Here is a 13,135-nt window from a genome sequence, read left to right as displayed (position 1 = left end):
GTAAATTTATGAACCATGTTTTGAATTCTTAGCAAGTGCTTTCCGTCATTTGTTCCGAATGCCATCGGAATGCCCCTTCAGTTTTCAGAAAATGACCTCTGAACACCATGGATGTTGAGAAATTTGGGTAAGTAACTAAAATGATACAGTAATAAGTTGTAATTAAGAATACACAAGACAAACATTCGTTTGGTTTTGTTGTTGTTTTTTTTTTTTTTTGTTGTTTTTTTTTTTTTTTTGCCTAGTAATTTAGCTTTCAAGAGAAAAAGTATGATTTTAAATAATCGTTAGACTATAGTTCGGTATATAAAATCCTGAAGGAAATTCGAAATAAAGTTAAATGATAGGCCCCTATATTTTTTTAATTCTTTTATGCAAGTCCACAAACAAATTAAATATTTAAAGATTAGGCCGAACGTTGAAAAAATAGTCTCGCAAGTTGACGCAGCTATTTCGAGCTTAAAAATTTAAATTAAACTTTCTGTAAACATCATGCAGGACATGTTCATCATGATATAGTATAAATGAAACAGACCCTGTAAGAAAAAAATAGCTGTAATTTAATAATTGTTTATTAATATAATGTGGTCCTCTGCTAATGGAATATATATGCTGTAAAAAAAAAATCTGAATCAGGGTGAAGCAGATTTGATACAATACATGGCTGAAGGAACGGGGGGGGGGGGGGCAGGCCCCCTGTAATTTTGCTGAAATTTAGGTATACTATAGAAAACATTGCTCCTTTATGCTTGGGCCCCCTCAATAATAACCTCTGATGATCTATTTTTCTTTTGCTTTTGGGCCCCCTCAATAATAACCTCTGACAAGTAATAGCTTTTCAAAAAGCTTGCCTGACTAATCAATCAATATCTATGGAACGTATAAGCAAGAGAGGTGCTAAACGTTTCCGTCATCAAGGAGCGACATAGTTGCGATACTTCATGACACAAGATACAATTGACTTCTCAGTGGATTAACGAATATCTAAGAAATGCCACTATTCAATCATTTATTAGTTAGCCCACGGGCTGACAAGTTACGTTGGGATGAAACTCTAACTTTAAGTGCGATAGCGTAGATTATAATTTTGGGAAAATAGTTAGATGATTCTAAAGAAATTCATATTACATGTACTCTCTTACTAGAGGGCGCGCTTCTCTGGTCAGTGATAGATTGATGAGACAGCCTCCTTTTATAAACTGGTCTGTTTTCCGTCGTTTTCGACGTCGAAGTAAATTATGAACAGTTTTAACTGCCTTTTCTTGAAGTGTTTGAGACAAAAATGCTTCAATGCTGCTCTAGAACTCAAAGTAAATGCATGGACTGTACACTTTACAGCTAGAGCAAAACAAGATACTAATAACACCCCCCCCCCCCCCGGACGAAACTCACGCGCTGATGGTCTTACCATATACATGTACATGTATTCTAAATGAGTTTAAAATACATCTTTATGTGCAGTTTTACTATTGTTTAGTCTTTCTTTTCAATCGATTTCAGGACCTTTCTCATAATTATAATAACGTGCTTTTATATGAAATGAAAACTAGTACAGATCATGATGTTTTCTTCATTTTGCCGATTCTTTGCTTAGAACCTTACGGGAGTTAAGCCCATTCCTCTATGGGTACTGACCTACTATTGTCACTATCCTTGTTCATCACACAGCATGAAATAATATGCTACTGGCTGACTTTCTAAGCTTTCTTAAAAACCTAACCTTGTAACGTACATTATTAATAAATGTAATATTGAAATTAAAGGTGGGAAACAGACTGAATCAAGAAGGGATGTCCCATTTACTAGGTCGAGGGAGTTTGCTTATGATTGGACTAGTTTACTTAAGGGATAAATAGTAAGAATAATCAGCAAATCCATTGCTATAGTGTTGCCTGCCCATATACAATGTGTTCTTTTAAAAATGAGATAAAATTTTAATAAAAAATCTGAAGCTGAAGAATCAGGTTAAAAGAATAAACCTTATTTATTTCCATAGAAGTATCACACCCATTCAATAGAACAATCCAAGAAAAAGGCGCGAAGATAATTTACATGTGACATTTGGCGCGAAATGATTGTGTCACCCCTTTTGTAGAAGGCAAATGGACTGATCCAGTAGTTTAGAAACGCAGAAAAAATATTACACGGACATGCCCGTACAAAGAATCGCAAAGAATAAACATGTGCATGCCAAAAAACTGAAGGAATTAAACACATCATTATTTTGCATCAGTAATACGATTATTTCTTCAGCAAACTGTATTTGTTTAAATGCAGGAAACAAATTCCAGTGTAAGTCAGCTTCCAGAAAATCTAGTTCATTAAGAATGATCGCTTAGTTTCGGATCTTGAAAAAATTAATCCTTATACTGCCTGACGCACGTGGCGTCAGGCAATAATGTATTTTTCTTTTGCTTATTAAAAATTTTTTTGGTTTGTAGCCTCCCCCAACCTGAAAGTGAAAAATGTTGTTTGGTTGTGCTCACCCCCCCCCCCCCCTCCAACTAAATTACGTACGGGCCTATTCTCCATCCCTGAGGTTTTCTTTCACCAAAGAAAGATGAATTGGTAACAGTTCAGATATATATAGCAATATTTACGGAAGGGAATATTCTCGTATAATTATGAAGATGTGACAGTAACTCAGTCAAAGCCACAGTGAGTGTAACATTTATTTAATATCATATGTTTACAAATAGTGAAATACTGATACTGTGAAATTTTAATGGATATATAGAAAATATACAAGTACAACCATTTATTGTAAATCACATACATGAAAAGCTTCTTTTTTTTTAAGCAATTGGAAATTCTTCATTTTTTCATGAAATTATTTTATTTCGTATGTATGATAATTTATTTCGTATTTTAATTCTGTCAACAAATCATTGTCGCAGCCTAGTTCCCTTCATTATTTTCAGCAGTTCAGTGACAGAGATAAAATAATCATTTGAGGTTTATATCCCCCCCCTCCCCACCAAATGAAACTGAAAAATGTTTGGTTTTGGTCCCCTTCAACTGAAATTGATTCCTACTTACCATGCTTACAGGCTTAACTATGAAGATGTGACAGGGAGTGTAATAACAATAATTGTTCAGACGGATACATATTAAGCTGATATACGTATCAAATTTTAATGGATAGATAGAAATTAATAAACAATTACAACCATTTATTATAAACTACATAAAGATAATTTTTCAAGCAATTTGAAATTCTTCATTTTTTATGATAATATTTTATTTCGTATATATGTTTATAGGTTTATTCGTATCAACAAATCTGTGTACGAGTTAATAACGCAGCCTGGTTCCCTGCATTTTCAGTGAACCACAGAGAACCAGAATAAGATTGTAGGGAAGCAAGCCTTGTTACAAGGTTTGAGGTTTGTTTATTTTATATTTTAATTTACACTTTTAAAAATTATTATTATTATGCAAAAATCTGTGTGCAGATGAATATTTACATTTTAATGTTATAAGTCGTTTTGTGGTTCATATTTGCGGTGACTGTCCCACGTGTGTTTACCAGTGTTTACCTGTTTACATTCACCTACTGACCTAGAGTCTTCAAAATATACCTTCTGTAATCATGACTGTTGTAATCTTGTTTTTATGTTAGTTTACCATATGTAACTTGACTGTTGTATAGATTTATAGCGATCACTGCAAGCTTTTGATATTTAGGTGAAGAGAAATTTCAGACTATCAATCACAGGCACTTGTTTCATATACGGTGCACCCCTACTTATTTTTACCACAAGGTATCTAACTCAATTTCAGGCACCCCCGCTTCAAGCTCGTATTTTGTTCATGTATCATTATCAATCATTAACCTACTTTAAAATGACATCGTTCGCTTCAAGAGACTTTTTTCTTGTCAAATAAATCGTTTTACATTTTACAATCGATACATTTTAAGACTTAAGATGGGATACAACTTCCAGTTGGGGGTAGAATAAAACAAGAGACTTCCGAGTATTCCATTCCGAGGTCTCTGGTTTTATCCTTCATTTATAACCCCAACCGCAAATTTGTATCGAAAATTACCTTGATACATTTTAAGACTTTAGATGGGATACAAATTTCATTTTTTTCACAGGTCACGAGGTTTCAACTTAAAAAATAAAAATTCTCACCGTTAAGATATGTTGGAAATTTTAGCTTGATATGTTGATAATTTGCCAAATTATTATGTAATAGAGGGGACTTTATATGATCACCCGGCGCTGTCGCTTTAGTTCAGTCTTCACAACAATTCTTTTTCAGCACATGCCCTTCGGGCATGTAGACCTATCATTTTCACCCAGCCCATTCAAATTTGTACATGTCCTACTCAAAATTCTTACATTTACCAGTATTGTGCAACAAAAAAAACCCATTAGGTATAAAGGTTTTATATTAATTTTTTCAGCGTTGTAAACCAACCATGGCCTGTGATTGCCATTTTCTAAAGCGTTTTTGTTCATAAATAACTTTTGAGTTGCATGCTGGTCATTTGTTGGCCGGTTTAGCTGAACTGAATTTCAGAAATGGGATCATGACTGTAGTGCCACAGTATGTGGCATTGATGAACATCTCGTAATTTAGCAAGCAACTTTGAGAAAACAAATAGGTTAAACTAAACACTTCAATGATTAGATTGACAATCATTTGACAGGTCGTATCGAGAATGTAGACAGGCAATCCATCGACATTACATATAGCAACGTTTAAGCGAATAATGGGGGTAGGACAGAGTAAATGGCAAGTAAAGATCGTACAATGAAAGAAGATTCACATATGCCCTCTTCAGACATGTAATTTGGCAATTTTTACATGCCCGGCTGCAAATTTAACAGGTCCCTGGCATTGGACTCCCAGGTTATTTGGAAGACTGTTAGTTTAGTTTCATGAGGTCCGACAACATTGATTCTCAATGTCTGCTCCCTCTACCCCATACACTTATCTTGATAAAATTACATAAATTATATTATTAATTATATAAATTGATATAAATCATATAAACCGGTCTTGATTATATAATTTTACAATGTCATAAACAGCTGCTTAAGTGCATATAATATTGTACTAAATGGATTTATATATAGGATTAGGGAAAGATCCTCAATTGATTATGGCAGCATATTTAGCCCGTAGGAGTTTATTATCTACCACACATGATCAATGTCACTTTTGGACGTGAATGACTTTTGACACCCTAACTTCAGTTCAAATCAACGTTAACTTTATGTGACGTCTCTCTGAATCTTTTTTGGTATGTAACTTGGGTAAAAACAATTAAGTACTCTTGATGCATTTGATTTCTCTTAGCCCGTTTAAACATTTCCAAGGTCTATACCAGTTTTTGCAGGGGCGAAACTATGTAGAAGTTGGAAAAGAAACCCATCCCCTTTTCGACGTATTTGGTTTTCGAGGGGTGAAAATTTTCAATATTACACTCAATTACATGCAATATTTATTATATTATACTGAATGTTTTATACAAATACAAATAATAGTGAACCTTGAGCGCATAAATCTGCGCAGTCACTATTTTTTGGAATATCACCCGTCGTCAAGCAATGTTGACTGTTGCGACACTGGGCGTGGCTTCATTATTCAGCGGATAATAGTGCTTTTTAACAAATGTTTCTTGACGAATCAGATTAATTCATCTAATATACCTGAAAGTACAATATTGATTAATTGTCATCATTTTCCTATACATGTATTAGCATTTTTACTGGTAATGGTTTTGAAATGATAGGAACATGCACTGTTCAAAAAGTCTTAAAATGTTGTTTTGACTCAATTTGTTTGTTAGATTACTGTGTTGAACTAAGGCAGGTCAATTAAAGTAACATGATCCTATAGATTCCATGTACATTTAGTACTGTAAAGTAGACATATTTATTGTTCTCGCAAGTAGTTCTCAAACATTGATTTAAGTTGGTCTCCTGAAGGATGTAATAATGCAATTGGTCTGCTTAAGGTACAGTGATAATATAGACATGCATATTTTATTTTGAATTTGTATTATGTCAATCATTAGAAATATATGGATCTTAATTAAAAAACATTGTTTTCATTAGAATTTAAGATATGTATAGTAGGCATATATTCTTCATGCTTTTTCCATAGTTAAGTCCTTTTTTTACAGGGTCTCTGCTAGAATCATGTGGACCCCAGTGTAACAAATCTATGGAAAGAGAGAAAATCTCAGCTCAAGTGTCCACATGTCTTTATTCCAAGAAAGGTAAATTGATAATTTTTTCTGCTAAAATACTCTTTTATAAAATTATAATATCAATGCAAAAGAGTGAACAAACAATGTACCTAACAACATTTTGAAAATGAAAGTGCAATAACAGTTAATAATTATGATCAATCGAATGAATGTTAATAATCCAATCAAAGTCCTTGTTGTATATCATTTGTGTCAAGCTCAAGTGAGCTTTTCTGATCAAAATTTGTCCGTTGTCTGTCGTCGTTGTCGTAAACTTTTCACATTTTCATCTTCTTCTCAAGAACCACTGGACCAATTTCAACCAAACTTGTCACAAAGTATCCTTGGGTAAAGGGGATTCAAATTTGTTCAAATGAAGGGCCACACCCTCTTTCAAGAGGAGATAATTAAGAATTAGTGAAAATTTAGTGGTATCTTTTAAAAATCTTCTTCTCAAGAACCACTGGGCTGTAAAAGTTGAAACTTAGGTGAGACCTTCATTACATAGTGTAGATTCGTTTGTTCAAATCATGACCCCCTGGGGTAGGGTGGAGCCACAATGGGGGATCAAAGTTTTACATAGGAATATATAGGAATAAATCTTTAAAAATCTTCTCCTCAAGAACAACAAAGCCACGATTAGTCATATTGATATGGAATCATCCTCAGGTAGTGTAGATTCAAGTTTGTTCAAATCATGACCCCCAGGGGTAGGATGGGGCCACAAGGGGGGATCAAAGTTTTACATAGGAATATATAGAAAAAAATCTTTAAAAATCTTTTTCTCAAGAACAACAAAGCCACAATTAGGCATATTGATATGGAATTATCCTCAGGTAGTGCAGATTCAAGTTTGTTCAAATCATGACCCCCAGGGGTAGGGTGGGGCCACAATGGGGGATCAAAGTTTTACATAGAAATATGTAGGACAAATCTTGAAATTGTTTTTCTTAAAAACAACAAAGCCACAATTAGTCATAATTTATATGGAAGCATCCTCAGGTAGTGTAGATTCAAGTTTGTACAAAATCATGACCCCTGGGCGGGGGGGGGGGGGCACAATGGGGGATCAAAATTTTACATAGGAATATATAGGAATAAATCTTTAAAAATCTTCTCCTCAAGAACAACAAAGCCACGATTAGTCATATTGATATGGAATCATTCTCAGGTAGTGTAGATTAAATTTTGTACAAATCATGACCCCCAGGGGTAGGGTGGGACCACAATGGGGGATCAAAATTTTACATAGATATATATAGAAAAAATCTTTAAAAATCTTTTTCTCAAGAACAACAAAGCCACAATTAGGCATATTGATATGGAATTATCCTCAGGTAGTGCAGATTCAAGTTTGTTCAAATCATGACCCCCAGGGGTAGGGTGGGGCCACAATGGGGATCAAAGTTTTACATAGAAATATGTAGGACAAATCTTGAAATTGTTTTTCTTAAAAACAACAAAGCCACAATTAGTCATAATTTATATGGAAGCATCCTCAGGTAGTGTAGATTCAAGTTTGTACAAAATCATGACCCCCGGCCGGGGGGGGGGGGGGGGGGGCACAATGGGGGATCAAAATTTTACATTGGAATTTATAGAAAAAAATCTTTAAAAACCTTTCTCTCAAGAACATCAAAGCCACATTTAGTCATTTTGATATGGAATCATTCTCAGGTAGTGTAGATTAAATTTTGTACAAATCATGACCCCCAGGGGTAGGGTGGGACCACAGTGGGGGATCAAAATTTTACATAGAAATATGTAGAAAAAAATCTTGAAAAATCTTCTTCTCAAGAACAACAAAGTCACAATTAGTCATATTGATGTGGATTCATCCTCAGGTAGTGAAGATTCAAGTTTGTATCAAATCATGACCCCTCGGGGTAGGGTGGGGCCACAAGGGGCGATCAAAGTTTTACATAGCAATACACAGAAAAAAAAATTGAAAAATCTTCTTCTCAAGAACAGCAAAGCCTTGTTAAGTCATATTGATATGGAAGCATTCTCAGATAGTGTAGATTTAACTTTGTTCAAATCATGACCCCCAGGGTTAGGGTGGTGCCACAATTAAGGATCAAAGTTTTACATAGGAATACATAGGAAAAAACTTCAAAAATCTTCTTCTCAAGAACAGCAAAGTCATGTTTTGTCATACTGATATGGAAGCTTCCTCAGGTAGTGTAGATTCAAGTTTTTTCAAATCATGACCCCTGGGGGTAGGGTGGGGCCACAATGGGGGATCATAGTTTTACATAAGAATATATAGGGAAAAAAAACTTGAAAAATCTTCTTCTCAGGAACAGCAAAGTCATGTTTTGTCATATTGATATGGAAGCTTCCTCAGGTAGTGTAGATTCAATTTTGTTCAAATCATGACCCCTGGGGGTAGGGTGGGACCACAATGGGGGATCATAGTTTTCCATAGGAATACATAGGAAAAAACTTCAAAAATCTTCTTCTCAAGAACAGCAAAGTCATGTTTTGTCATACTGATATGGAAGCATCTTCAGGTAGTGTAGATTCAAGTTTGTTCAAATCATAAACCCCAGGGGTAGGGTGGGGCCACAATGTGGGATCAAATTTTTACATAGGAATATATAGGAAAAAATCTTTTCATCAACAGAAAAGCCATGTTTAGTCATTTTGATATGGAAGCATCTTCAGGTAGTGTAGATTCAAGTTTGTTCAAATGATGGAAGGGGGGGGGGGGGGTTAGGGAGGGTCCACAATGGGGGATCAAATTTTTAACAAGGGAATATATAGGAAAAAAATCTTTAAAAATCTTCTGCTCAAGAACAGTAAAGCCATTTGTTAAATTGATATGGAAGCATCCTCAGGTAGTTCAAAATCCAAGCCCCCTCCCCTTTAAACTTTTCAATACTGAAGTGATTTGTGCTTTTTCCTAGCCAATGTGCTCAGGTGAGCGTTGTGGCCCATGGGCCTCTTGTTTTTGATACGATATATTCATTAATCTAGATATGTATCGATATACAGGTAAACTTCGGTATCTCGAACACCGGTATGTCGAATACCACGGATATCTCGAAGTGAATCAACGGTCCCAGCCGTTTTTATTATGTTTATGATTTTAAAAAACCCCGGTATCTCAAACACGGAAATCTCGAATACCTCGCTTATCTCGAAGTAGATTTACGGTCCCAAGTGCTATAAACACATGCGTTATCTCGAAGTCCAACAAATTCTCACTCCACTGCATTCACACCTTAGTACACAATAATCCCATTATGCTAATTTTACGGTCTGTTGGACGTTTCCGATAGGTCTAGCACAGGCTTCATGGGACCATTGCTGATAATCACACCTTATTAGTCCCAAGCTGTTGTTTTTGGTAGTTAAATTTAATTACGCAGGCCAGGTGATTTGGAGGTGTTAATAAAATGCACTCTCAGAGATACTATGACACGATAATGAAACAGCAGCTTGGGGATGATTACTGTACTAGAAATTTAAATTATCGAAAATACACGCTTATACACATCATTACATATCAAAGTAAACACTGAACACATCAAAGTGATATTGACCTCAAGAAATTAAACAATTAAAGACATTACTTTGAGTATAAAAGTCAGTACCAAAAATCAATTCTTCAGTAAATATCATGTCCGATAAGGCAGTCTAACGAAGGACCCGGTAGCCAACCAGGGGGGATAGTTAGATTATCTGACCGTAGTGGAAAAAGAAAACTTAAAGTTTATACAATCGAAACAAAGTTTGCTTTTGTTTATTCATATTGGCAATTTCAATAAATTATTGTAGAACGATAATTCCTGTTGTTACATTTAGGCATGTGGGTATATGTACATATCCTGTTAAAGTCTTTGTGTATCACATTATATCATGATGTACTTCAGACAAATTAGTACACCCGTAGTTTTGAATACAATTCATACATTGATTTCATTTGCCACAATGGTCTCTTTAATATTGCAATAATGCATTTGGTCTTCCTAATGCATGTATAATGCAGGTACTGTATATATTCTATGTCCAGCTTATAGGTGAGTCATAAAAAGATTAGTATTTTGAAACCAGGTTAAAACATCAGAGCATTGATTTGAAATTGTCAATTGATTCTGGCAAAAAGTTGTACCAATTTATAAGCGGGTCAATAGCAAATCCCTCCAAAATAACCTCAAAAAATACAACTGACTTATAGGTGGACCACCTTATAGGCAAATATATATACGGTATAGTTTTTGTTGAATTTTGCTAACAGCAGAACACTATGAATAATGAATTTTGGAAAAAAAAAGATTATTAAGTTTAATGATGCATGTATGTAGTATAGAAATATTGTTCATATGCCTGTACATGGTACAAATATGCATTTTACAGAGTGTACATATGCCAGAATCATATGGACTGCAGACTGGCCCTGGTGATTCCGTTAAGAAAAAAGAGGAAAAATCAGTGCTTGTGCTCATTGGTCATTGGACAAAGGTAACTAGATTTATTTCATGAAACTAAACATGTAAATTACTAGGATATTAAAATATCACAATTAAAATACATGTACTGATTTATATATATATATATGGATATCAGTTGGTCTCCTTGATGGAGTTAAATGCATTTGTTATCCCTTTTAAGTGGATCATTTAAATATTATGCAGTTTATTTAGAAGCTCTTTATTATCTGCACTGTTCACTTTTACAGGGTGAATGCCAGAATTTTTTCAAGAACAGTCTGAATCTGACATGGAAAAAATGAAGAAAAACAGCCTTCCTGTTTACATTCTGACAAAGGGTAATTTTGTTTAGTTCAATTAGAAGTGCACATTTAATTTCAGTTGCTTTCCTTAATGATATATTATAGCATTTTTATTCCCTTATGAACAATATGTATACTTGTAAAGCATGTATCACAAAATCTTCTGCCAACAAAGTTTTGGGTGTAGAGTGTTTGTTGTTTAACGTCCCTCTTGAGAATTTTTCACTCATATGGAGACGCCACCACTTGTCAGTGGAGAGCTGCAAATTTTTGTCCTATACTCAGCACTTACGGCCATTGAGCATTGAGGGATCTTTATCGAGCCAGCACCTACTGTGACATGGGACCTCGGTTAATACCTCTGTCTCATCTGAAGAACGGGTCTCCACGTCCCACAGTGGGATTCAAACCTGCGATGTAAGGATCAGCTTCTTTCTCCGCAACTCTAGAGTAGACGCTCTAACCACTGCATCTGCTCTACTTTGGCAACTTTGGGAGTATATAAGCATAGGAATCATCATGTCCATCTGTCTGTTCATGTGTTTGGCCACTTTTATGATCAGTTTTTTTGTTCCAATTCTGGCTGAGATAAATTGATTTAAGTCATCTAAATACAAACAAATTAAGGGAAATTACTATGGTATTGGAATGAATTTTTTGGAATACTTCTAATTGTTCCATTGTAGTTGGTTTCTTTAATGTTGAAGTAATGCATCTGGTCTTCCTAATGCATGGCATACACTGTATGCATGTGTAATGTTAAAGTTGGCTGAATGTAAAACATTTCTTGCGTTATGACAAAGGTAAATAGATTTAGTTCATGTAACTAAACATGTAAATTATTAGGGTATTAAAATCTCAAGTTTTGAATACTGATTTACATGTGGAGAGTAGTTGGTCTCCTTAATGCAGTAATAATACATTTGGTCTCCCTTATGCATACTGTATATTATATAAATTTAATGACTGACATGTACGAGGGTTGATCCAAAAGTTCATGGAATTTCTTCATATTTTATTTATTTATAAGTGAAAGTTGTTGAATACTGATTTACATGTGGATAGTAGTTGGTCTCCTTAATGCAGTAATAATACATTTGGTCTCCCTTATGCATACTGTACATTATATAAATTTAATGACTGACATGTACGAGCGTCGATCCAAAAGTTCGTGGAATTTCTTCTAGTGTTGTACCGATAATCAGAAAACATCGATTGTCGACAAAAAAAATGCTACTGATTCCGATGATCGATTATAGTTTTTCATAATCGATCATCGGAAACATACTTCTAATACAATACATTCCGGAATTATCCATTTCTGGTTTAAAATTTATTTCTTCTTAATGAAAGAAAGTGGCATCTGCATCTGATACTAGCCAACTAGCATGAAGCAGAGGTGATTAAGAACCGAAGATGCATTTATAGGGCCTAAAAAAAATTATTTTTGTTTCCTGTAATAACCCGACCGACCCATTCAATTTACCCCCGGGTGAATTTTTTTCTGCCAAATCTGTGTTTGCTCTTTGGTTTGATCAATCAGCTGATTCTTTTTATTCAAAAAATATTAATTGTATCTTTTATTTGAGATATAAAATATGCAACTTAGTCAACATTTACCTTAAATATAGAGTGATCAATTCCCCCCACAACTTTTTGAAGTTCGTTTTCTGCCGCTAGGCAGCCATGTTGGGTGTCCACTGTAAATATTTTTAGGTCTAGAAAGTGTAAAAGAAGCAAAACAACAAAGAAAATAATATATTATGTATTTTATATATTCATGTTAAAGAAATAAATGAAATTATTGTAATAGTCTGCTTTTTGTATACAAAACTATGAAGAAATCCGATTATAATTGGTGAAATCGCATCAGAAGCAGTAACCAATTCCAACCGATGATTGATTATGAAAATTAACCGATGTCTCATCACTAATTTCTTCATATTTTTTTTTATTTATTAGTGAAAGCGGTTGAATACTGATTTACATGTGGAGAGTTGTTGGTCTCCTTAATGCAGTAATAATACATTTGGTCTCCCTTATGCATACTGTACATTATATAAATTTAATGACTGACATGTACGAGCGTCGATCCAAAAGTTCGTGGAATTTCTTCTAGTGTTGTACCGATAATCAGAAAACATCGATTGTCGACAAAAAAAATGCTACTGATTCCGATGATCGATTAT

At 34.5% G+C, this 13,135-nt stretch overlaps 1 long non-coding RNA gene across 1 annotated transcript; it reads left to right on the top strand.

The window, feature by feature from the left end:
* Window positions 1-6,146: 6,146 nt before the first annotated feature.
* LOC133181301 (uncharacterized) lies at window positions 6,147-10,968 on the top strand. Its single transcript, XR_009720453.1, has 3 exons — window positions 6,147-6,238; window positions 10,571-10,675; window positions 10,893-10,968. It is a non-coding gene; the product is annotated as an uncharacterized LOC133181301 (long non-coding RNA).
* The last annotated feature ends 2,167 nt before the right edge of the window (window positions 10,969-13,135 follow it).

Source organism: Saccostrea echinata, unplaced genomic scaffold (assembly GCF_033153115.1).
Source record: "Saccostrea echinata isolate AGI-Se365-2 ecotype Australia unplaced genomic scaffold, CSIRO_AGI_Sech_v1 ptg000008l, whole genome shotgun sequence".
NCBI classification, from domain to species: Eukaryota; Metazoa; Mollusca; class Bivalvia; order Ostreida; family Ostreidae; genus Saccostrea; species Saccostrea echinata.
This window is presented reverse-complemented; position numbering and strand designations above follow the sequence as displayed.